General features: G+C 38.8%; 1 protein-coding gene across 2 annotated transcripts in view; it reads left to right on the top strand.

The window, feature by feature from the left end:
* The window catches only part of TMTC2 (transmembrane O-mannosyltransferase targeting cadherins 2), a 415,782-nt gene that overhangs the window by 71,333 nt on the left and 321,130 nt on the right, over window positions 1–23,319 (top strand). The window lies entirely within an intron of this gene.

Genomic DNA, 23,319 nt, shown 5'->3' with positions numbered 1-23,319 from the left:
TTATTATATAGGAAAACAAGAATATACAACTTCCCAAGCTAAAAAGTTAGAAAAAGTAAAATATTTAAATAACTAGAGGCCGGTAATATGCAATATGCAAATTGACCATCACTCCAACACAAGATGGCTGACCCCATGTGGTCAAAGTTCCTGCTCCCATGTGGACACAAGATGACTGCCACAAGATGGCCAGCAGAGGAGGGCAGTTGGGAGGGAACAGGCCTGCAAGGGTGGGCAGTTGGGGGCGATCAAGCCTGCAGGGGAGGGCAGTTAGGGGTGACCAGGTTGGCAGAGGAGGGAAGTTGGGGGCAACCAGGCCTGCAGGGAAGGGCAGTTGGGAGGGACCCAGGCTTGCAGGGGAGAGCAGTTGGGCGGGACCAAGCCTGTAGGGGAGGGCAGTTAGGGGCAAACAGGCTGGCAGGGGAGCAGTTAGGCATCAATCAGTCTGGCAGGGGAATGGTTAGGAGGTGATCAGGCTGGCAGGCAGGAGCGGTTAGGGTCAATCAGGAAGGCTGGCAGGTGAGCAGTTGGGAGCCAGCAGTCCTGGATTGTGAAAGGGATGTCCGACTGCCCGTTTAGGCCTGATCCTACTAGGATCCAGCCGGACATCCCTCGAGAGGTCCCAGATTGGAGAGGGTGCAGGCTGGGCTGAGACACACACACCCCCATGCATGAATTTCGTGCACCAGGCCTCTAGTTTACTAATAAAAGCATGTGAGATTTTAAAAAGTTAGTAACACTTAGGCTCCCCCTTACACCTCCTCCCCCCCAGTGCTTTTTGCATCTATAATCGTTTACAATTTTCCCATGTAGCAGTGTCAAAACTTGGAGGTGTTGTGTATAAAATACTTCCAAGGACAGATAAATCCTTGATAGCCGAGTAGCAAGGTTATTATGGTCTGTGTCAAAGAGTCAGGGGAAAGCATGCATTTTCTTTGCAACAGAAAAGGTTGGCTGTGCTTGGGAGCAATCATCCTGCCAGCAAAGCTACGTGAATCCTTCACCTTACTGATGTGGCCTGGCTGCTTTGGCAGGTATTACTGCTTCCAGATTTGGTCACAGCATGGGACAAAGGAACATACAGACCCCCTTCCTGCCTTTGAACAATTAGCGTCAGCATAGTATCCTGAACAGTGATGGGATATAAACAAAGCAAACAGACAGAGAGCCTGGAGAGATTTGGGTTTGGGGAATGACTTAGCAATAGTCACCAGCTTTGTAGAACTGAATGTGGAGGCATTTGTGGATTTTGACAGCGTTTAGTTATTTTAAGGGAATTTACCACATAGTGGAAGTGATGGCCCTACACAGATGGGCAACTACCAATCCAAATATCACACTGCTGCTGGAGGATTCACCCAAATGGCTCTCACTGAGCCCTTTGCCTCGAGGGCCTTTTCCTTCCTGGGAAGAAAATTTGAATCAGTTCACTAGTGGTGGTAATAAAAATATTGCTATTTGAAAAGTACCTCACCTCTTGCATTTTTTAGTCCATGTTCTTTTCCTAAAATAAAACACCTCTTTCTGGCCATAAAAAGAAAACATATGACAAACCCCAAACATTCTCAATTTTGGGATGGCTACCCATGGCCCTAATATTATTTAATACCTACGTTTCTGTAAAGTTGAAAGCCAAGTGGATCCTGTTTTCAACTGGGAGCTTGTAGTTTAAATCATTCCCCTGGGACTCTATTAGGAGCCGTCTCTAGTGATCTTTGGGAAATGCTTAGTGAATGAAATATTCCTGTATTATTTGTTGTGATGTGCTTTGTTCATTTGGCTCTAAGTCAAAATAAATATGGCTTCATTTGTGTGACTGTTTTCTCTTGAAATTTTCTCATGAATGAAGTCTCTTTAAAATATTAACATTTGATTAAATGTACTTGAATGTTTACAGAGTTTTTTATAAATTGTCTTACCTCCTTTATAGCAACATTGAGGGGCCAGTAGTTCCTGTCAGACAGTTCATCGAAGAGGAAAATCTGAGGCTCTATGTAGGTTAGGAAATGTGCTTAATGTTTAGGAATCCAAGTTGTCGGTGCTTATCATCACAGTTCCTGCCATTATGAGGTTGCTCTCAAAAACAAGCTGTTTATTAATGATTTGTCAAGTTAGTCCTTATTTGTGAATCTCTCTGTTAGTCCTACCAGCATCTCCATTCTTTGTCATCAAGTGGGTAGTCTTTTGCTGTCTTCTGTGAACATTTCAAAATCACAGGCAAATACCATGCAAAATGCACAAATCTAATTGGACATCTTGCAAAGGATGAAGGTTTCCGTGGAGCCAGTGGAACCGGCTCAGTAAGAGCCGAGTTAACACATAAATTTGCACAAATGGGGTATGTCAGGAGTGGATCAGGCAATTGTCACTATAGATAATGACCAGAGAGATCATCCCAAAGAGTATGATTGAAATATTAAAGGATTAGGTGAGACTCTCAGAAAGATAAAAATTCTTGACTATTTTAGCAGAAAAAATCTTTTTAAGATTTTACTGTAATGTGAATTAAGACTTGTATGGTGCCGTTATCACTTTTAAAAATACAAATGTGCATTATTTTATACTTACAAAAGAATATTTGTAACATAAATATCTAAGTACTTTTCCCAAATCTCATGTTTCTGTTTTCACCAGGAAAAAACACCATCCAGATTTTGTGTTTATTATTTCCCTAGGGTTTTTTTTTTACAAGTAATTTTGCCATAAATGTGTGTGTGTGTGGCTTTGATATTTATAAAAATGTTACTTAGTTCTGTGACAGCTTTATCATTTACTTCCTAAAAAAATCAGTATATTTTTAAAAATCACCTTGTTGTGGTATATAGCTCTATCTTATTTATACTGTCATATAATATTCTATAATATTACTGATACAATTGATATGGATTCATGGGAATTCTTTTATACTATTGTGTTTATGAGTGTAAATTGTTATAAAACTTTGAAAAACTGTTTGGCATTAGCTCATAAAGTTGTTTGTATGGTTTCATTCCTAGGCAAAGATCCTAGATCTAGAATAATGAATTTGAATGATAAATTTTACAAAATTACCCATGATGGTTTATTTTATAAGTGTAGTACAGAAGGGTAAATGTATGACTTGTAACTAATACCACTCATCTGAAAGTAAAGCTGTGGAATAATTGTCACTCAAACAGCAATTTAAATTAAAAGTATAGTATCTCTCAAAGTATGAGTAGGTTTTAACCATAATAAAAACCCTGAGGACAGCATAAAGTAATGTTGGTTAGTTTAGTGAAAATATCTATCCAGTGAGAGCTTCCCAATTGTTAAACATTTAACATGAACTTGATTTGAGAGATGCAAACTGCTGTAGTAAGATGTCATTGTAGGAGGCAGTGTAGCGATAAGGGAAGATTCTTGGATTGTTCTGTCAAGAATTGGGATCTGTGTAGTGCTCTACCTCTCAAGCCTCCTCTGTTCTTAAACTCTGAACATCAGTTTCATCATTGGCAAAATAGGGATGATGATGTCACACTTGCTTCCATGACTGTTTTTCAATTAAGTGAAATAGAGTATGGGGAAATACTTTTCAGTTATGAAGGGTACAAGTGAGGGTTTACTATGATTGTTACCATCACTATTGTTTGAAGAACCCTGCTCTAGGAAGCAAATCCCAGTCACGTCTCTTGAACATTCATATCTAGAGAATGTGTCTCAGGGTCCTACTGTATATTGAAACAGTCTTTTTAAAGAACGCTTTGAACCCTGCTTAATATCCAAACTTGCTTTTCTTTCGTTACATAAAATGATGAAGAAGCTGTCTTCAGAATTTAAAGTAACCTCTCCTCCTTCAGATGACTTGTCTGAAACTTATCTTAAAAGAGAGATAAGATTCTATTTATAAATTTTGAATGCTTCCTTTATTCTCTACGGAATAATTCCCAAGAATGACACAAAAGCACTTTTATGTGATGAGATGCCCTATAACATTGAGGTCTGGATGCTGTGTATCAGTAGTTTTCTCATGTGATTAATATGTAAGCGCCGAGTTCTAGCTCAAGTACCAGCAAAATGCTAGTACTCAACTGGTATATTATAAACTTTATTAGTAATAATTTTAAAATCTTGCTCTGTGAAAAGCTGGAAATCTAAAAGCTTAAAAAATAATTGACAGTTTTCTAAAGATCTAGTAACAAATAGAAGCTATTTCCTTTTATAGATGACAGTGTAAAATTTTCTTGTTAAATTGTAAATAAATTGTAAATGTTCCCTGAGTTGGTGCTTGGGTGAATTAATTACTCTGAGTTAGAAACCTGGAATTTGATGTATACAGTGACCTGGATCAAAGTGAGTGTGTTTAAACCTTTGGTATTCCTTTAAGCTAATGGGAATAATATTACTTTAACAATTTTGGGTTATCTCAATCTAGTATGTAGAGACATATTTAGAAAATAACCGTGACGTGGGTGGTGATGCCACTGGATTATTTCCTGTGTTTTGTCCTTTCTTCATTTTTAATTTCTTCCTTATTTAAGTCATACTGTTACTCCTGTCCAGATTGGTGCCTCAGGATTAAAAATAGAAACTAACCAAGTAAATTTAGGAAGCAACTCATTTATGTAAAGAAAATAACTGTCTTATTTTCTAAATGTTTATTTTAAAATGTGTAGTCAGCATTTTTGAGAAGTCTCTTTTAGGTGAATCTCTACAAAGACATCTGTGGCATCTTTCTAGCAAAAATTCTGACCGTTATTTGGTTATTTCTGTTTTTTACATTTTATTTTAAATCTTTATTGTTGAAAGTCCATTGGAGGAAAATGAGAGTTCAGGGTGGTGATGGTTTCTTATTGACTGAGTTGCTGGGCAAGGAAGGACTCTTCCTTCCTCCTGCAGGAGTCCTGAAGCAGTGTGCCTTGCAAGATGCTAGTCTTGCTGTTGAGGTCCTTAACTGACAGTTCTTCCTGCTGAGTCCTTAACTGACAGTTCTTCCTGCTGAGGTCTATAATTGATGTTCAATGGTAGTGTGATAGGGCTCCCCCTTCTGTCCTCCTAACAGTATTTTAAATGACTTTTCCCTTTATTAATTTTTATGTTTCTCTGGGGTTTTGTGACAGAGCAACAGGAACACGTGTTTTCACTTTGCTGTCTTTAACAGACAGCTTTTATCATATATATATATTTACCCACTTGTTTTTTTTTTTTTTGCCTTCACATATTGATGTGAAGAATTACACTAATAATTTTGTGGTGACTAAATGAATACTGCACCTGTGCATAATACCAATATAAGCACAGGGTGATATGTTAATATACTGTTAGAGTATATTTGTAAGTAGTTTATTTTTGTACTTGTTTTTGAGTGAGATTGGTTGTGGTTTTCTTTTTTTAAGCTGTATTTCTCATGGTTATGCTAGCATCATAAAATTATTTGGGAAGCTATTTGAAACATTTTGACACTAATATCTGTCCCTTGGGTTCGTAGGACTTGATGTAATCATATTGGCCTGGTTCTCTTCAGAAGGTATTTCATTGACAACTTTTTATTGCTTTTGTGGCTATTCATCTGTTCAGTTTTATTTTTCCTTTTTAGTCATTCTTTTTTCTTCTGCTGGGGAATAAATTATGTCTTTGAGTGTTTAAAATTTATTAGGATAAAATGGTGAAAAGTGTTTTCTTATAACTTGAAAAATCTTTGCCATATATTTTTGTCCCTGTATTATTGAGTTGTTTTATTTGCTTATTTATCTTTAATAGACTTGGGCTGGGTATATAAAACATTTCTCAAGTTCTCAAAGGGTTGTCCTCAGACCACAGGTATCAGAACTACTGGAGTGATAGTTTAAAGCAGTTAGTTCTGGACACCATCCCCCATCTTTTGTAGTTGAGTCAATATGTTTTTAATAATTTCCCTAGTAATCTGTAAGTACAGTAAAATTAAGAACTATTGATGTAGGGGGTTCTCTTTTTGATATACTTTTATTTCATAACACTTGTTCTTGGATGTTTTAATCAGTTTCAGTGTGTGTTTTTTTCTATCTTCTAATAAATTTCTAGCTTGATTTTTACCTCTTTTTTCCCCTTGTTATATTTCTAACTTATGTACTTAAATGCTTATCTAACTTTTTCTACTTTATAGCCCTTAGAAATAAAATCATTTTGTTATAAATTTATCTCTCATTACAACTTGGCAACAAAGCATAGGTGTTGATTCTATCATTATTTTCAATTTTTAGTTTTGACTTATTTTTATTATTTAATAAAGTAATCTTTAAAACTTATAAATAAATTTATAAAAGAAAGGCTTCCTTTTAAAATGTGCTAAAGTTTTGTTTTTGTTATAATATAGGATTATTTTAAAAAGTACTCCTGCCATAGCCAGTTTGGCTCAGTGGACAGAGCCTCGGCCTGTGGACTGAAGGGTCCCAGGTTTGATTCCCGTCAAGGGCACATGCCTGGTTGCAGGCTTGATCCCCAGTAGGGGGGCGTGCAGGAGGCAGCAAATCAATGATTCTCTCTCATCATTGATGTTTCTCTCTCTCTTCCTCTCCTTTCTCTCTGAAATCAATAAATATATGTAAAAAAATAAAAATAAAAAGTACTCCCTAACAATGAAAGGTGTACCTTTTAGAGAGTGTAGAACTTAATACAGAGTGGGGCAAAAGTAGGTATACAATTGTTCATATGGACAATAATCCTATCTAATAAAAGAGCAATATGCAAGTTGACCATCACTCCAACACACAAGATGGCTGCCCCCATGTGGACACAAGATGGCCAGCAGAGGAGGGCAGTAGGGGGGGACCAGGCCTTCAGGGGATGGCAGTTGGTGGGGACCAGGCCTGCAGGGAGGGCAGTTGGGGGGATGCAGGCCTGCAGGGGAGGGCAGTTAGGGGTGACCAGACTGGCAGGGGAAAGCAGTTAGGGGCAATGAGGCTGGCAGGGGAGGGCAGTTAGGGGTGACTGGGTCAGCAGGGGAGGGCAGTTGGGGGGGAACCAGACCGGCAGGGGAGGGCAGTTAGGGGTGACCAGGCTGGCAGGGGAGGGCAGTTAGGGGCAATTAGGCTGGCAGGGGAGGGCAGTTAGGGGCAATCAGTCTGGCAGGGGAGGGCAGTTAGGGGCAATTGGGCTGGTAGGGTAGCAGTTAGGTACCAATCAGGCTGGCAGGGGAGGGTAGTTAGGGGGTGATCAGGTTGGCAGGCAGAAGTGGTTAGGGGCAATCAGGAAGGTAGGCAGGCAAGCAGTTGGGAGCCAGCAGTCCTGGATTGTGAGAGGGATGTCCAACTGCCCATTTAGGCCCAATCCTACTGGGATCGGGCCTAAACGGGCAGTCGGACATCCCTCAAGGGGTCCCAGATTGGAGAGGGTGCAGGCTGGGCTGAGGGACACCCCCCCCCCCAGTGCATGAATTTCGTGCACCGGGCCTCTAGTTGATAAATAATTATACAAGAATAAATGTATTTTGGGTACTCACAATTGTAAACCTACTTTTGCCCCTTATATATTAATTAAAGCAAACTTATCAGTTGTAATATTTAAATTCTTTGAATATCTATTTCTTTTGCCTTTAAGTTTAAGTGGAAAAAGAATAAGAAATGTCAATATTTTCTACCCTATTACATTTCTGCATTTATTTCTTTTTTATTATATTTATTTATTTATTATATTTGCTTCTTTTTAAAGTATTTTTAATACTTTATTTTTTGCTATATGAAACCTCTAATTTGCAAATTTTTCATTTATAATATGGGGTAATACTTACTCCCCAGATTTTAGTAATGTGCAAACGTCATATATAGATGTTCTTATCACAGTCCTTATCATTGTTCATAGAATAGATCCTATATATATATGTCTCCCTCCTTTCCCTCTCCCCACCCTTGTACACATACATCACTGCATTCTATCTGTGTTGCATCTTCATTTATTTTGTCTTTTCATCCTAAGACACTTGTTTTTAAATGTAGGAGTATGTCACATATTGACTGAAATAATTGTATCTTTCTCTCTCATGTAGTTGGATGCTATTGATGGCTTTGTTTTTTTAAATTATTTGAGAGGAATGCATCTTTATAAGTTGCAATAATACCTACCTTAAATTTTTAAAGAACATGAACATATATTTTCCTATTAATTGATTTATAAAAAATACATCAATATCCTCTATTAAAATTGACAATAGTTACAGTATTCCTTTTATTACTCTTCCTCTGTTTCTTTTTGGCATATTATTAATGCTTCTTTTTATGTTTTCATAGATTCATATTTTTTCTTTAGAAATTACTTGTGCCTTTTACATTCTTTTTTGTGTGACAACATTTACAACAGCTACTTATTTCATCTTTATATTGACGCTGTATGTGTATGCATATTGTCTTTTCATACAAGTATGTGAGGGCCCTAGCATATCTGTCTCTGTTTTCTGTTTTCAGTCATGAATGAACAACTTGTCCGAGTATTTGATTGAGTTACAGTATTGCTTCTTGGGCTTCTGGGAAAGTTTTAGCTATTTTGATGTTCTCCTATGTGGATTTTAAACGTTCTATCATGATGATTTTAGAAGTTTAAAAAAAAAATTCTTACACTTTAAAGATGAACTAGGATATGACCAGACATGGGTCAATTCTTACTACTTTTGCCTGGTCCTGAGTCCTTCAGTTTTATATTAGCGTGTGAAAGGTTTTTCCCCCACAAATATTTGATATTTTCTTCCTTTTCATTTTTCTGTCCCTTGTAAGGTTACCTGTAGATTGATATCTGTTCTTTCTACTCCACACCCAGCTTTTCTTTCTTCTTCATCTGATTTTTCTTTGTCTTTTCCTTGGGATGGAGGAAGTTTGTTTTCTACTGGTTTATTTCTTTATATGAGGATTTAAATTCTGCTATTGAATTTTTAGTTTGCATTTGCCTATTTCCTAAGAAATCCAGCTACCTTTAAATATTACTCCTTCCTCAGCTCTTCCTTTCTTGTTCTTTCATAGAGGCCACGTTTTCTCAAATTCTGACAATACAATGGTGAGTTGAATAATTTTTCAAGAATAAATTTGTCTTCATATTATTGTGTGTTTTAAAATTACTTCATATATAGTTTTATTTTTTATTTTTCCATTCTAAGTCATCTTTGCTGTTCAGAACTGAAGTTGGTCTCCCTGTCTTGCAGGATTATCAGGAAGGCTAACTTGTGCTGGAGTGCTAGTTGATAGAAGTCAACTATACAGGTTGAAGATTCTAGAAGTTAAAGGGTGAAGCACAGAGGAAGAGGGAGTTCTACAAAGTCCAGCAGGAGTTTTGTGTCTGCTGTCTTTCCCTCTGCCTTTTGCTGTACTGGTAATGCCAGAATTCACACTTAAAGTCAGTGTTTTTGCTTTGACCTCAACGCCAGGATTGTGCTATGACTGTTTCTAACCCCCTTTCTGGTAGTTCAGCTTTTTATGGAAGGAAAAGCCCCAGCACACTTGTTTTCTGTAAGTTGTGGAGGCTGTGTGAGCCTTCTAGCACAGCTGCTCTGAATTACGCTAAAGAGTGTGTGACCCACCTCCAGTGGCCTGTCCACACCTCCAGCTCCCAACCCGGCACATTCAGATGCCTTGGTGGAATTCTGCCAGACACATTTTGTTTACTTCCTAAAACACTGAGTAATTTTCTGGTAGTGTGGCCAGTTTGTTAGTCCCTTAATGTCTTTTTAATTAGGTTACATGTGCAGTATATCCAGGAACTTCCTTAGTTTCTGGCATCTTGATAGGTGTACTTCCTTCACACGCAGTGCTGATGCCGGACTTCTACGGTTGTGTACGTATTGCTCATTACAGGTGAGGTTCTGGGAGCTATGGTTTTATTTGTGTGTATCTAGGATCAGAACCAAGTTAGAGAGCGAGTACAGGGATCGGAAATTACTCTCTGCTGAGTTACTGATAAGTCTGTTTTGAATGTGGCCTAGATGGTGACAATTAGGAGTGCTAATACCTTTTCCTTAGTAAGACTTCCACATCCAGCCCCAAGCAGCATGAGTCAATATAATGTGTATTGTTGTCAAGTGCAAAAGCTATAATGGTATAGCTATAATGGTATAGCTTACATGTACATGACTCTTCCAAGCACAGAGTCGGCCTAGCTGCTGTGGCCTAGATAATAAACCCACAAGTATAATCTCTGCAAGCACGTGGATCCCAAAGAGGGCCCAGTAGGGCCTGAGCCACCTCTGCCCAGCTCTGTCCCCAGGCCACCATCCAGCAGGTCTCTGTCTCTCAGGAGGCCCAGTGGAGGGGCTATGCCCGTCCGGCAGTATTACTCTAACAGCAGTGTAACTACTGAACAATTACGATGCTGACCTAGAAGTCACATATGTTCAAACCATCATCTTCCCCGTATGTTTCTGGAGCATAATGTGGTAAGTGATCTAAGAAACACTTATTTTTCATGGGTATCTGAGTTTTGTTTTCTTTTAATATAGTTCTCTCAAAACCTAAAGAACCAAGATGTCTATATTGTGACTGTTTTTTGAAAAATATATATGTTACCCTAAGTATAAAGTTCTACTACTAGAATTTAATTTTGTGTGTGGATGTGAATCCCATTAGAATTTAAGTTTCCTTGAATAATTTATTATTATATCCTTAATAAAATGCCTAACTGCAAGTTAAATTGTGACTTTTACTTGAGTTTGCCTAGGAAATAATCTACTTTCCAGTGTGAAATTTAGTATCCCACTTAATATAACTGTAGTCCATGATGAGGCACTGAAATTTCTTAAACATATGCATTTGATGGATTAGTTTTCTTCTAGTACCTCCTGGCCAGTTGTTTATAAGGGTATCTGAGAGACTTAGGGTTTCAGATTTTCAGGTATGTTTACTTTATTACAGAATAATAAAGTAAGTCATTATTCCAGTTCAGGAGCATTTTTCTGTGTGAGGGTTCACTAATATTCTTCCGTACAGTCTAGTCCACAAAGAGTGTGTATTAATCCCCAAAGCAAGGAAATAAGTACAACCACTGACCTCTGAAATAGCCACCGCTAAGTCTTCCCTTGAGGTAATTTTTTTATTTGTGTAAGAAAAACCAAGGGTGACATTGATTTGTCCTGAGCACTTGCTCTAAATGAGCCCATCTCTTTTTAATCACTCTGCTTACTTTAGATACAGCAATTACAATTATCTAAAATTACCCTATTAATTTGTGTCTTATTATTTGTCTACTGCATCCAAATATAAGTTGTTTTAGAGCAAGTATCATTTTTCTTTTTAATAATCCTCACCCGATGATATGTTCCCATGCATTTTGAGAGAGGAAGGGGGAGAGAGAGAGAGAGAGAGAGAGAGAGAGAGAGAGAGAGAGAGAGAGAGAGAGAGAGAAAGAGAGAGAGAGAGAGAGAGAGAAAGAGAGAGAGAGAGATCAGTTGTCTCCCAAATGTGCCCCAACTGGGGATCAAATCTCCAGCCTAAGTATGTATCCTGACCAGAAATCGAACCTGCAATCTTTTGGTGTATGGGACAGTGCTTCAACCAACTAAGCCACCTGACCAAGGCCAGAGCAAGTACCGGTATCTTAAATGTCTTGTTCACCAAAATATTCCCACCTGGCTGAATAGTAAAGGATGGCTGAATGCAAGAAATGCCTAGCATTTATCCTTTAGGGCAGAGATCAGAAATCCTTCTGCAGGATCTTGCCAGAAGACATTTGTTTGATACATTCAGTTTTTTTTTATTTATTTTCCTTTTAATTGAATAAGTTAAACATTTATAAATTGGGTTTCAAATAAAAGCCCGAGTTTCTGGCTTCCCTTGAAAACTGGAAAGAGTTGGCAACCCTGGCCCCATGTCACCATGTCCCATCAGCAGCAGGCACTGAGTGATGATGGCTGTCACACATTAGATAGGATACCTTTATTGATAGATGAATGGATAGATAGATAGAGAGATAGATTAATTGATTCTTGGTCACTGAGGGTTTTTGAGTTTGTACCCTTGTTTCCAAATTTAATCTTATTCTAAATAAGAAAAAAATATGGTATAGCTTACATGTAATGCTTTTGCACTTGACAACAATACACATTATATTGACATAAGGGTAAGATAAAGATAAATAATTAAGTAGGACAGAGAGGTTAGCATAAATAACTAATGAACCATAGTAGAAAGTGATAAGTGCTATTTTAGTGGAATTCCATCATACCTTTAATTTACATGAATTGAAATATCTAGGATGGTTGTGAAAGACAGAAAGGATGACTGGACAGGAAATAGGTAGTTAAAGAAGAAAGGAACAGGGGAACAGTATAGAAGGAAAGAAAAAGAGCTGCTATTTCATGGGTCCCCCTTATACCACATCCATATTTTCATCAGAATGAGTGTGATAACGGTTGTAAGTGAATCTTCCATTCCAGCTGTTGGTCTCATTTATCTTGTGCCTTGCCTACTACTGTCCATTGGAAATTTAGATGTGAATTTTTCTAACATCATGACCAAATCTGCTACTGCATTTGGTGTTTAACTGAATAAACAGGAATTTGTTTCCAACTTGGGAGAAAAATTGGCTAGACTCAGATCTTCATTATAAGGTAATATAAAAGTAATGTTGATTAAATTAATTTTCAGCTTATATGCTGACATTACCTCGTGCAACTTTTCTATGTCTAGTAAATTGCTGTGGTATACAGAGAAAAGAGGCCTACCTTCCAGGCCAGAGGATCTGGAAGTGTTTCATAGAGGAGATAGCATTTGAGTGGTCCCTCGAAAGGTGGTGGGAGTAGAGCAGCGTCTAGACCTGTGTTATCCAATATGATAGCTACTAGCCACACATGACAATTAAAATTAAGCTAAAATAAAATGAATTCAGTCTCCCTGGCACTAGCCACATTTCCGGAGCTTGTAAACTGTCTTGACCAGTGGCCACCAAGGAGAGAACATTTCTGTCATTGCGGGAAGTTACTGATGGTAGGCATACAAAGCAGTTGACATCATTTCAGGAGGCAGAAAAAGTTTGAGTTCTGTCGAGGTGTACAGTGAGTAGTTAAGAGTATGTTCTGTCTCTCCTCCCTACCTGAAATACATTTAATTCCACCCACCCCCAATCAAAAGCTAAGCCAAATACTACTAAGTTCCTAAGATATTTTGGAATTTTACAACTACTCAATTTCTATACTGATTTCTTTTTTTTGTTGTTGTTAATAATCTGTGGAATTAATCAGCTGTTGATGTAAATTGGGAGCTAGCCCATGTTGGTGTAGGCAGAGATAATTCTTTTCTAGGTATAAAAGAAAGCAGCAGGATAATCACTAATTCCTTTAGAAAATTGTTCTTGACAAAAAAAGTGTTTGAAAGAAGGTTTTTTGATTTTGTTTTTAAATGTGGTTTGCTATTTTTATCTATATGTAGTTTATGTTTTTTCTTCACATAATTTATATGCCATGTCGCTTTTTTGACGGGAAAATTGAGCTCAAGTGAAAGTGTTATATGATGCTTTGCTGCATCTAAACTTTCTGCCACTTCTCTTCTCAGTTATTCCTTAGTTAGTTATATTGGTTGTCACCAGCGACTACCACCTTCTATGTCTTTTTGGCATTTTTAGAGTCTTGTTTCAAGTTATATACAGTCATAAACTTGACAGTGATTTGTTACTGTTCAGCCTAATGCTCTTTTGATTATATTGTAATTTGTGATAAAATATCTGTTGATTTGTGATAAATAATTAATATTGTTTGGACTGTTGGAGTTTCCTAGGTAGTGGTTTATGTCCTAAGGACCAAAGAAAATTTATCTACAACAAAATGAGGAAGAATATTTCTTTGGCCAGGATATTAATGCTTGAGTCCTAAAGTACCCCCTGGAGACCTCCTCAGCCTCCCCCCCCCCCCCAATTTTCTTAAAGCAGATGTGGCAGATGTGACTTTTTTTCCCCCTTGGCAGTTTTAGAGGTTAGAATTATAAGGAAGATTTTTCTGTGTCAGAATGAACAGCATAATCCATTGCATTATAAGCTATGGAAATATATTTTTTTTCTAAATGAAAGAATTGTCTTTCCAATGGTTAGGAAGAATACCTCTTTTATTCAGGATTTTAAAAATATATATATTTTATTGATTTTTTTACTGAGAGGAAGAGAGAGGGATAGAGAGTTAGAAACATCAATGAGAGAGAAACATCAATCAGCTGCCTCCTGCACACCTCCCACTGGGGATGTGCCTGCAATCAAGATACATGCCCTTGATCGGAATCGAACCTGGGACCCCTCAGTTCACAGGCCGACGCTCTATCCACTGAGCCAAACCGGTTAGGGCTCATTCAGGATATTTTTAACTTTTTCCTATTATTATGTTATCTAAGAAATGAAGACCAATGAAGAGAAACAAAGAGAGGAAATAATTTACTCATCAATTTATAAAAACAATCCCCAAATAACAATGGCCTCAATATAATAGAAGTTTATTTATTTATTTTTTTTCACATAAAAATTCCTGTCTAGGGCTGACAGAGCTCCTTAAGGACTGGGCTTTCATCTCCTGTCTTAGATGGCCGCCAGGCCTTCCAGCTTTGTCTTCATTCTGGGCAGGGCTGGGAAGAGGGAAGAGAATGGCACCCACTTTCCTTCAAGGGCAGGACCTGGCCATTGTCCTCCTCACGTCGACTGGGTCCCCTTTGCTGGAATTTTATCCTGTGGTCCCAGATAGCTGGCAGGGAGGCTGAGAAATAGCCTTTGAGTATTCATGTGCTCTGCCCACGCTGAGTGTTCTGCTCTAAAGGAATGAGAGGAAAAGTATAGCGGGGAAGAAGTTGCTTTTGCCACACACCAACCACTTGATTTCCATTCAGCTTTCAAATAATTGTGAATCTTGCCATGGGTAAGACTGACACCAAAATGCCATTGGTAAACAGGACTTTATTTTAGGGTTTATCTTGCTACTAATTTTTTAAAAATCTTAATCACAAGGAAACCAATGAAAGCAGGGCCTCCCTGTTTTGTAGGGCCTGCATTAAATAAAGAGACGGGATCAGGACTCCCCCGGCTCAGGAGGCATGGGTGCGGGTCTCTGCGAGTCAACCCTGGGCGGGTGCAAAGGACAGGACAGTGAGGAGAGGATGTGTGAAGTGACTCGAGCTGACCTTAGACCTCCTGAAGCCCATGGCATCCTAGGTAACTAGTAATGGTCACTGAAATTTTTCACCATCTCAAAAAGGAAAATATTTTTCCTGGAGGATGAAAATGTTCAGCTCGAGGCCAGCCTTCGTCTCGAGCAGCAATGAAAGCCTGTGACATATAATGATGCTCATATTTCTTCCCTTTTCAATAGCACTGTGGTAGGGAATGTAGATGTACCGAGTCGTATCGAGGGGAAGGAGACAAAATTCAGCTCGTTTTCCTTTTCAGCTTGGTTTGATTTTTCCCTGACACATTTATAATCTTTCAATTTCTTTAGCCTCTAGTTGAAGGCTTGGCAGATTTTCCTTCTTTGAGAGGATTGTGTTCTTTTTTTTTTTTTTTTTGTTCTTTTTTTTTTAAGAGGAAACATAATCAAGGAAAAAGTAGAAATGGGTTGTCTGCATGTGTGTGCATGAAACCCAATTTCTGGTTTTACCAGGAGGATCAAGTGTGTATCTATATAGAGTATCCCATTGAATTGAACCAACTTCTATTGAATTTCCAGTGATACATACACAAATATCAATATTAGCTAATGTATGTTAGGAATGTCTTAGCATATTCATGTTAGCATTTCCAATAGGGCCTTTATATTTAGATCCTTTCAAAACAACAACAACAAAACACCGTATATGTGCTAAACATAACATAGCGTGGCGTGGAGCAGAGAGAGAACAGTGGGTGAGGCCTTCCTGGTGGCTCCTGGGCACTGGCCGATGCTGTGGTGCTGTCACTGGTCCCCGGGGGTGGTAGCACAGCATCCTGTTTCCACTCCGGGTGTGTGCCGGGCTGGGGATCACCTGCACATTTAATTTCTGTTCATTTCCTGCTGGGAATTGAATTTGGACAGGAAAATCTGTTGGACAAATGTGGGTCGTGTTAAGTAAGCTTTAAAACGTATGCCTTAAACTTCCTAGGAAGTAGGAGCCAGCCAACACCCCTTGATCTTCATGGTCTCCTGTTCCTCCGTGTTGCACAGCTCTCGGGGTGCCATGCTCAGACATTTCAGTGTATGGTTCCCCTCGGGGTGTGGAACAGGATGTCTCCGGTAACAGAGAAAGTGCTATGTTCATTGTAGTGTGTTACAGCTAGAATGACTTTATCATTTATTGTCCAAGCTAGAATATTTTTGAGAGTGAAAGGGGACGTCATCTATAACTACACCATCGCAACGCACGTGAACTTGTGTTTTCCTGGGAAGAGGGACACTAATGGTTCTCCTACTTGTAGCAATCAACATACCCCCTGGTTGTTTATCGAATTAGGTTAATTAAATAAGTTTCTCTGTTTAAAGCATTTCTGTTGTTTTGCAGCCAGGCAGTGAAACAAAGGAATCAAAGGGAAATATACTAAGACTGATTTCTTCTTTCCATACTGTGTATTTTTTAAAAGAAATCTTCAGAGGATGCATTTATGTTTTGTGCTGTGGCCATCTCTACAAAGGATGCAGAATGTTCCACTCCGCTGTGTCCAAGTCCAAGTTTCTTCAGCTGCTAAACTGTTAATCGTATATTGAATCCTACTGAGGATTTTCCAATAAAATGTTCTGGAGAGTATTATTTAAAATGTCTTTCGTAAGTTCTTTACATCTGATGTTGCCTTGCTCACAAACTGCCAGTTGCAAATTATTACATACTATCTCATTCCAAGTGCTTTTTTTTTTTTTTGGATTTGCATCTCTTTTCAAACTGCATCCATTTCCCACTCCCCAGCTGAGTTTTGCTCCTGCATATCCATCTTTTCGCCATCTCTTAAACTGTTGATGTTCATACTGTTTTCATTGCTTTTCAATGGAAACAGCTGTTTTCTCTCTTTCTCCGAATCCAAATCCTTTCCATTCTTCAAATCTTATATAAGGCCCTTTCTCTGTGGGGGTTGTACCATGTAAGAGAATGTGAAGTGATAATGAGTTACAGTAGTGTCCCAGAGCCATCATTAGGAAGAATTGTATAACCTGAGATTCAATTTTATTTTTAATGAGTTGGGTATAATATAAATCACTTCTTCGCCCAAATACAATGATTACATTTGGTGATTGATGGAAATTACTTATAAATTATAAAATAATATATAAATCTTCATCATTATTATTCCAGTCTCTTGCTTTTGGTTAGATTTTGTATCTTCTACTTATTTTATCTACAGTAGTCTTACCACCCCAACAATATTCTACATAGTTTAAAAGCAAAAACGATCTCTTAAAATGTTTCATTATCCCCCAGCCATTCCCAGAGAGCTGATATGGGCACATCCTATATAATAAAAGCCTAATATGCGAAGTGTCTGGTCATCCAGTGGTCGGTTCAACCAATCAAAGCATAATATGCTAATGCAGTGGCCGGCAAACTGCGGCTCACGAACCACATGTGGCTCCTTTGGCCCCTTGAGTGTGGCTCTTCCACAAAATACCACGGCCTGGGCGAGTCTATTTTGAAGAAGTGGCGTTAGAAGAAGTTTAAGTTTAAAAAATTTGGCTCTCAAAAGAAATTTCAATCGTTGTACTGTTGATATTTGGCTCTGTTGACTAATGAGTTTGCCGACCACTGTGCTAATGATATGCTAAGGCCGCTCAACTGCTCGCTATGATGTGCACTGACCACCAGGGGGCAGACGCTCCGACCAGTAGGTTAGCTTGCTGCTGGGGTCTGGCCAATTGAGACTGAGCGACACGACCTGGAGCCCTCCTGCGGTCTCTCCCCGGCTGGCCAACCTCCCGTATCCCTCCGCATCCCCGATCGTGCACCAGTGGGCACCCTCGGCTTGGCCTGTGCCCTCTAGCAATCTGGGACCCCTTGGAAGATGTCAGAGAGCTGGTTTTGGCCCAATCCCACAGGCCAGGCCGAGGGATCCCACTGGTGCATGAATTCGTGCACTTGGCCTCTAGTTATTAAATATTGAGCATTCTAAGTCTATCCAAAATTTTCTCTCTTCTTTAGCTTCATCCTTCTGAAGAAGTTTGAAATAAGAACTGCTAAGTATTAAACTGGAGAGTTCCTTTTATTGTGGTTGTCAGTCAACGAGGAATTCTTGCACAGCCTGACACTTCAAGGCTGAGTAGCTCTCACAGTGTGGCTGACAAGGATGTTCCGGGCAGAGAGCATACATGAGCAAAGGCAAAGCATCGTAACAGCATGGCAAGGTAGAAAGTGTAAGGGAGTTTGAAATGGTTACAGAGCTGGATGATGAAGTTGGGAGTGATGGTAGCTGAGGTGGGAAGTTGGCAAAGACCAGATATTGATGGGCTTATTGTAACCCTGCCAAAGGGGAGATACTGGAGGATGTCAGCATATCAAATAGGATCTATTAAATATATGATTCTAATGCAGTCACTCATAGAACATAGCAAGTAGAAATGTTTTATACGATAAGCCTTTCGTATGTAACTCACATTTGCTGGCATTGTAAAGCCTACCGTGATAAGCTTACTATCTCTGTTACTCAGAATGTATATACTAGCAGGTATAGGTTATTCTGTGATCAAGAAAGTAAAGATGTTGATCATAGATGGGGTCTTGTAGCGATTTCATTTAGCAGAGCATTTAAACAAAGTAGTTATGTTATGATGTTTTATGTCATAGTTCCAGCATTAATGAAGTCTCATCGATTAGATTTCTACGTCCACAGTAGGGGTTGTTCCTATATAGATGTATGTTTTGTAGGCTATTTTCTGTACCATTTATTTGTAAATATTTAATAACAGGAAAGATTGTTTTTACTAGTTAGCTGCCCAGTCTTCTGTTTGCCTTTAGCATATCCATATCCACTGTAAGATTGTGAATGAATTGGTGGCTCTGAGAGAATTTCCCTAAAATATCAGTGTGGCTTTTTGACAGCAATCACCACCTCTTTCATTGAATGTTTATATTATGCAGATGTTGTTACATACATGATATAAATTCTAAGTATTGTACTGATACCTTGTGCTATAAATATAGAAAAAGTCTAAGTAGCATCATATAAAAGAAGCTTGCAAAGTTAGTTGTCACACTCCTTAGCTGTCAAATGGAATGACTGAGAATTGTTAGGAAAGGTGCTTTTAAAAAGTTTCTTAGAAATATAAACAAACAAACAAAAAAAAAACAACGTTGTTTACTCCATGGTAAATTTGAACTAGCATTTTCAGTTTTGTGGTAAGAATGTATTTGTGTTTTCAGAGGTAATTCTTAAAGAATGCATGGGATTTAAAATGTACTTACATATTTAAATGTTCTAGCTTATCTTTTTTTTAATATTGATTTCTCAACATATAAGAAGGTTTGCTTTGTGTTTTTTTTTTTTTTTTTTTTGTACACTAATGGGCTTTCTGGCAGCAAACACTTGCTTTTTAAGGTGCCCTCTCATAGGAGGAAGAGCTTCTTAATAGGGTTATGTCTCTCATCTGTTTTTTTTTTTTTTTTTTACAAAGACAACTTTCTATTTGAGAAAGTAGGGCTCGAATCATGAACGTTAGATTTCATTTTGAGTTACCGTGGAAAAAATTTGCCTTTGTAATTATAAATATTTTCTGACCTTAAATGACTTGCTGCCTGATACCAAGTCTCTTGTCATTCAGAGTGGCTGAAAACTTTCCCAAGTTGGATTTGAACAAAAGCAGGATTAAAAACAAAAACACCCAAATCAAAACAGGGCAGGGGATTATGGTTGATGATCAGATCAAAGGTAGTGGGGTTCCTAATGCTGAAAATATCTCTCTCCAACTTTTCCAAATCAAATTTCTGCAGTTATCTTGCAGTAATTTGAAGAAGGAAGGGCTTTATTGCTAGAATGGAAAAACCAACAGTCCTAGAGTACATTTTGAGAAAGAGGTTCTTTGTTATATTTGAATAGAGTGTGTGTGTGTGGAATTTGTTCTTTATCATTTATTTCAACTGAAAAAAAAAAAAAACACCAAGTTGGCAGTTGGTTGTACAGATTTTCCCTTTGTGGTAGGAATGCTGGGATGTTGTGGGAGAAAACCAATGCCCATCTTAACACAGATGCCAATTGTGCTCTGCCATTCTTCTTGGTTGCCATTGCTATGTTCTTAGCTGCCTTTTATTTGGTGTTTCTCCAGGACAGAAGTGATTACTAATTAGGAATCACACTGCAGGAAGAAGTGGGCCATTTGGTTTTCTTTCCTTTTGTTCTTTATTTTTTTTGGAGAGGAATGTGAAAGGAGGGGTGGAGGTTTTAGTGCCACTGCTCATCCCCCACACGCCTGGGCTGCTTCCCTAATTTGCATGGGTCCCTTGGGCATTGTCCTGCGGGACTGGGTCCCTTGACCTTTTCTTTAGTTTAGTGACCCTTGTCATCTTGCTGTTCATTCCGGGGGCCTGTTTAATGCTAATTAGGCCTTCGACCAGTTGCTGTTTACAATTGTGTGCTTTAGAAAGCAGGGCCCTCTCCAAAGGCCACATTGGTGGTCTTAAGCAACTAGGATAAGACCCTCCCTCCCCCCCATTCCCAGAGAAAAGCCTCTTAACGTTTCTCTTTAGGTAGAAATATGTAGCAATCACATCATTAACATATATCAATAGTGAAGAACTGAATTTTTGACCTTAATGTTTCAGTGCTTCTTAATGATGGCTGGATATTCCTTAGGCCCTAACTGCTTTAATCCTTTACTGCGGGGTCCTCAAACAATAGATCATCTCAGCCCCCCACATGGACATTGTGAACTGTGAAGATTGTATAAAGGTACGGTAAGAGTGCTGAAAAAGAGAGGGCAGGTTCAATGACCCCAGGTTTAGGAAATATTTTCGATGTTGTTATGTACAGTTTGATGAAACTAATTGAACACAAAGAAAAAATTCTGTGGATCTCACGAATGATGTGTGTTTGACCTTGGTAAATATAGCTCCCCAGAATTTATTACTGGCTTTATTTGATAGACATTGCGTCTGCATTTCAGCTGAGAGTTCTGTGGGCCTACCTGGTGCTAGGTTGATGGAAGGATAGGAATACCTTACAGCCTGCCTTGACCCATAATAGTGCCTTTTGCCATTATTTTTTTTTAAATTTTATTGATTAAGGTATTACATATGTGTCCATATCTCCCCATTGCCTCTCCCCGCCCACTCCCATACAAACCCTCACCCCCCAGTGTCTTGCGTCCATTGGTTATGCTTATATGCATGCAGACAAGTCCTTTGGTTGATCTCTTACCTTAGGGAAGTGTTAACTGAAGCTGTTGCAAGTCAAAGACCTCACCAGTGATCACTTTGAAGAGCTGGTTACAAGGCCACTTTTTGAAACAGAACCTCTGAGATCAATGTTTGGCATGGTCACTAAGCCACTCTTTGAAAAGAGGACAATGGAAAGAAATCTGTGTCCTGTGGACAATGATATTCTCTACCCTTCCAAGATTAAGTGCATTGTAGATGGCCGTTAAAAGCGTTAGAACTCAAGGCTTTTGTGATGCACATTAACTTTGAGTTACTTCTAAGTAGCCTCTTTATTCCTAATTTTGATAGTGTGACATATTTATTGCAATGAAATTAACAAAAAATGTTGAATGTTCCTTCTTGCACAGAAAGAATATGTGGAGTTTATGAGGGGAAATGCTTTCATTTAAGACTTTCATGGGCATACTAAATCTCATGTTGAAAGGCTATTTGGTTTGATAAACTTGTTTATGTAGTTTTTTTTGTACAATGAGAATAGGGTACATCAGAATTTTTGTTTTAGAAATGCTTCAATTAAGGGTAAATGCCCTCACCTGCCCCCCACCCAGTGTCTTGTATCCATTGGTTATGCTTATAAGCATGCGTACAAGTCCTTCGGTTGATCTCTTACAGCCAACCCCCCGCCCCCTCCAACCTCCCCTGCCTTCCCGCTGTAGTTTGACAGTCTGTTCAATGCTTCTTTGCCTCTGTATCTATTTTTCCCCATTTCTTTCCTTTAAAAAATCTTGCCTCTGCAGACTAGAAATAAACATGTAATAACAAAAAATGTTTGAGTCCCAATTTCAATGTCCAACAGTTCTGAGTCCCCGTTTCAATGTCAAACAGATCCTTATGTGTACATGTCAGCCATGATATCTGGATGGTGGGCACATGGTGGCAATGCAGGTCCGACCCTCTCTGGTTTGGTCCTGGGCAACCTGCAGCGACGCACAGCTGCTGACTGCGAGTATGGCAAGGCATTGTCAGTGTCTTCCATCTCTGGACTGTTTCTCCTCTTGTCTTTGTGGTTGGAGCAGACCTGTCAATTCCTCTCTGTTGCAGGAATCCACATGGTCTTGGAGTTGTTTTCTGAAAATATGCAAACATATTCTCGACCAAAAGTTACTACTATTTGTAATACTTAAAAAAAAAAAAAAAGTATGTCTTCAGTGCCTTCAAAAAAAAAAAGGGTAAATGATCTTGGATGCTAAGTGGATTTGATAACTTACTGAATTTGGGAGATAATTAATAGGTACTAAAAAACAAGTATGGCAGGTCATTTAAACAAAAGTCCTTAGAACAATCGTGGCATTAAAAGTTGTGTGGATGGGTGTGTGTGTGTGTGTGAGAGAGAGAGAAACACACTCACTCACTCTGAGTGGTCCTAAGATCAACTTAAAGGTCCTTCCTTGCCTCTTGTCCCTCGGTTTTGTCTTCCTTTCAAATACAAATTAGAAGGGGATGAATGGAGACAGACCTTCTCTTTCATTGGCATTGACCTGACACTAGGATATTTGTAGGCAGTGAGTGGAAATGTGTCCCACCTGAGTGTGCATTTTTCTTTAGTAAGTCATTGATTTTTCTCTCTACCTAAGTTATCATTCTTCTAAATGAAAGACTGACACAATTTTTAATCTGGCTGGAAGAACAGTTATGTCGTGAAAATCTAGGGGAAAGGGCTCACTACCAAATTGTTTTTTCATGAAGAGTATGTTTTGTTGGTTTTTCTCCACCACTTGAAGGATTCTCAAAGGGGGTGGGGTGATTTTTCTCTCAAGGATACAGACCTGCAGCAGATGAAGTAAAGCAGTGGAGGAGCAGGCTGGGAAAGAGGACTGAAGCAGCAATCAACGTCAGATGGTTCTTTCAAATTCTTGGTTTTCTTAGCTGTGAAAAAACTGGGATTGCACCCCCATCTACCTGCTATGCCATAGGGTTGTGTGATAAGTCAAAATGCAGTGATGTTTATAATAGGACTCTGCAATCTTAAATGGAATGCACAAGGATGAGGAGAATTCTGATTACAACCATATTTCACATTAATTACCCTCAGCAGACACTAATGTGTAGTGTAGGCTTG

Source organism: Eptesicus fuscus, chromosome 7 (genome assembly GCF_027574615.1).
Source record: "Eptesicus fuscus isolate TK198812 chromosome 7, DD_ASM_mEF_20220401, whole genome shotgun sequence".
NCBI lineage: Eukaryota > Metazoa > Chordata > Mammalia > Chiroptera > Vespertilionidae > Eptesicus > Eptesicus fuscus.
Note: the sequence above shows the minus strand (reverse complement) of the source record. Positions and strands in the feature narration are given on the sequence as shown.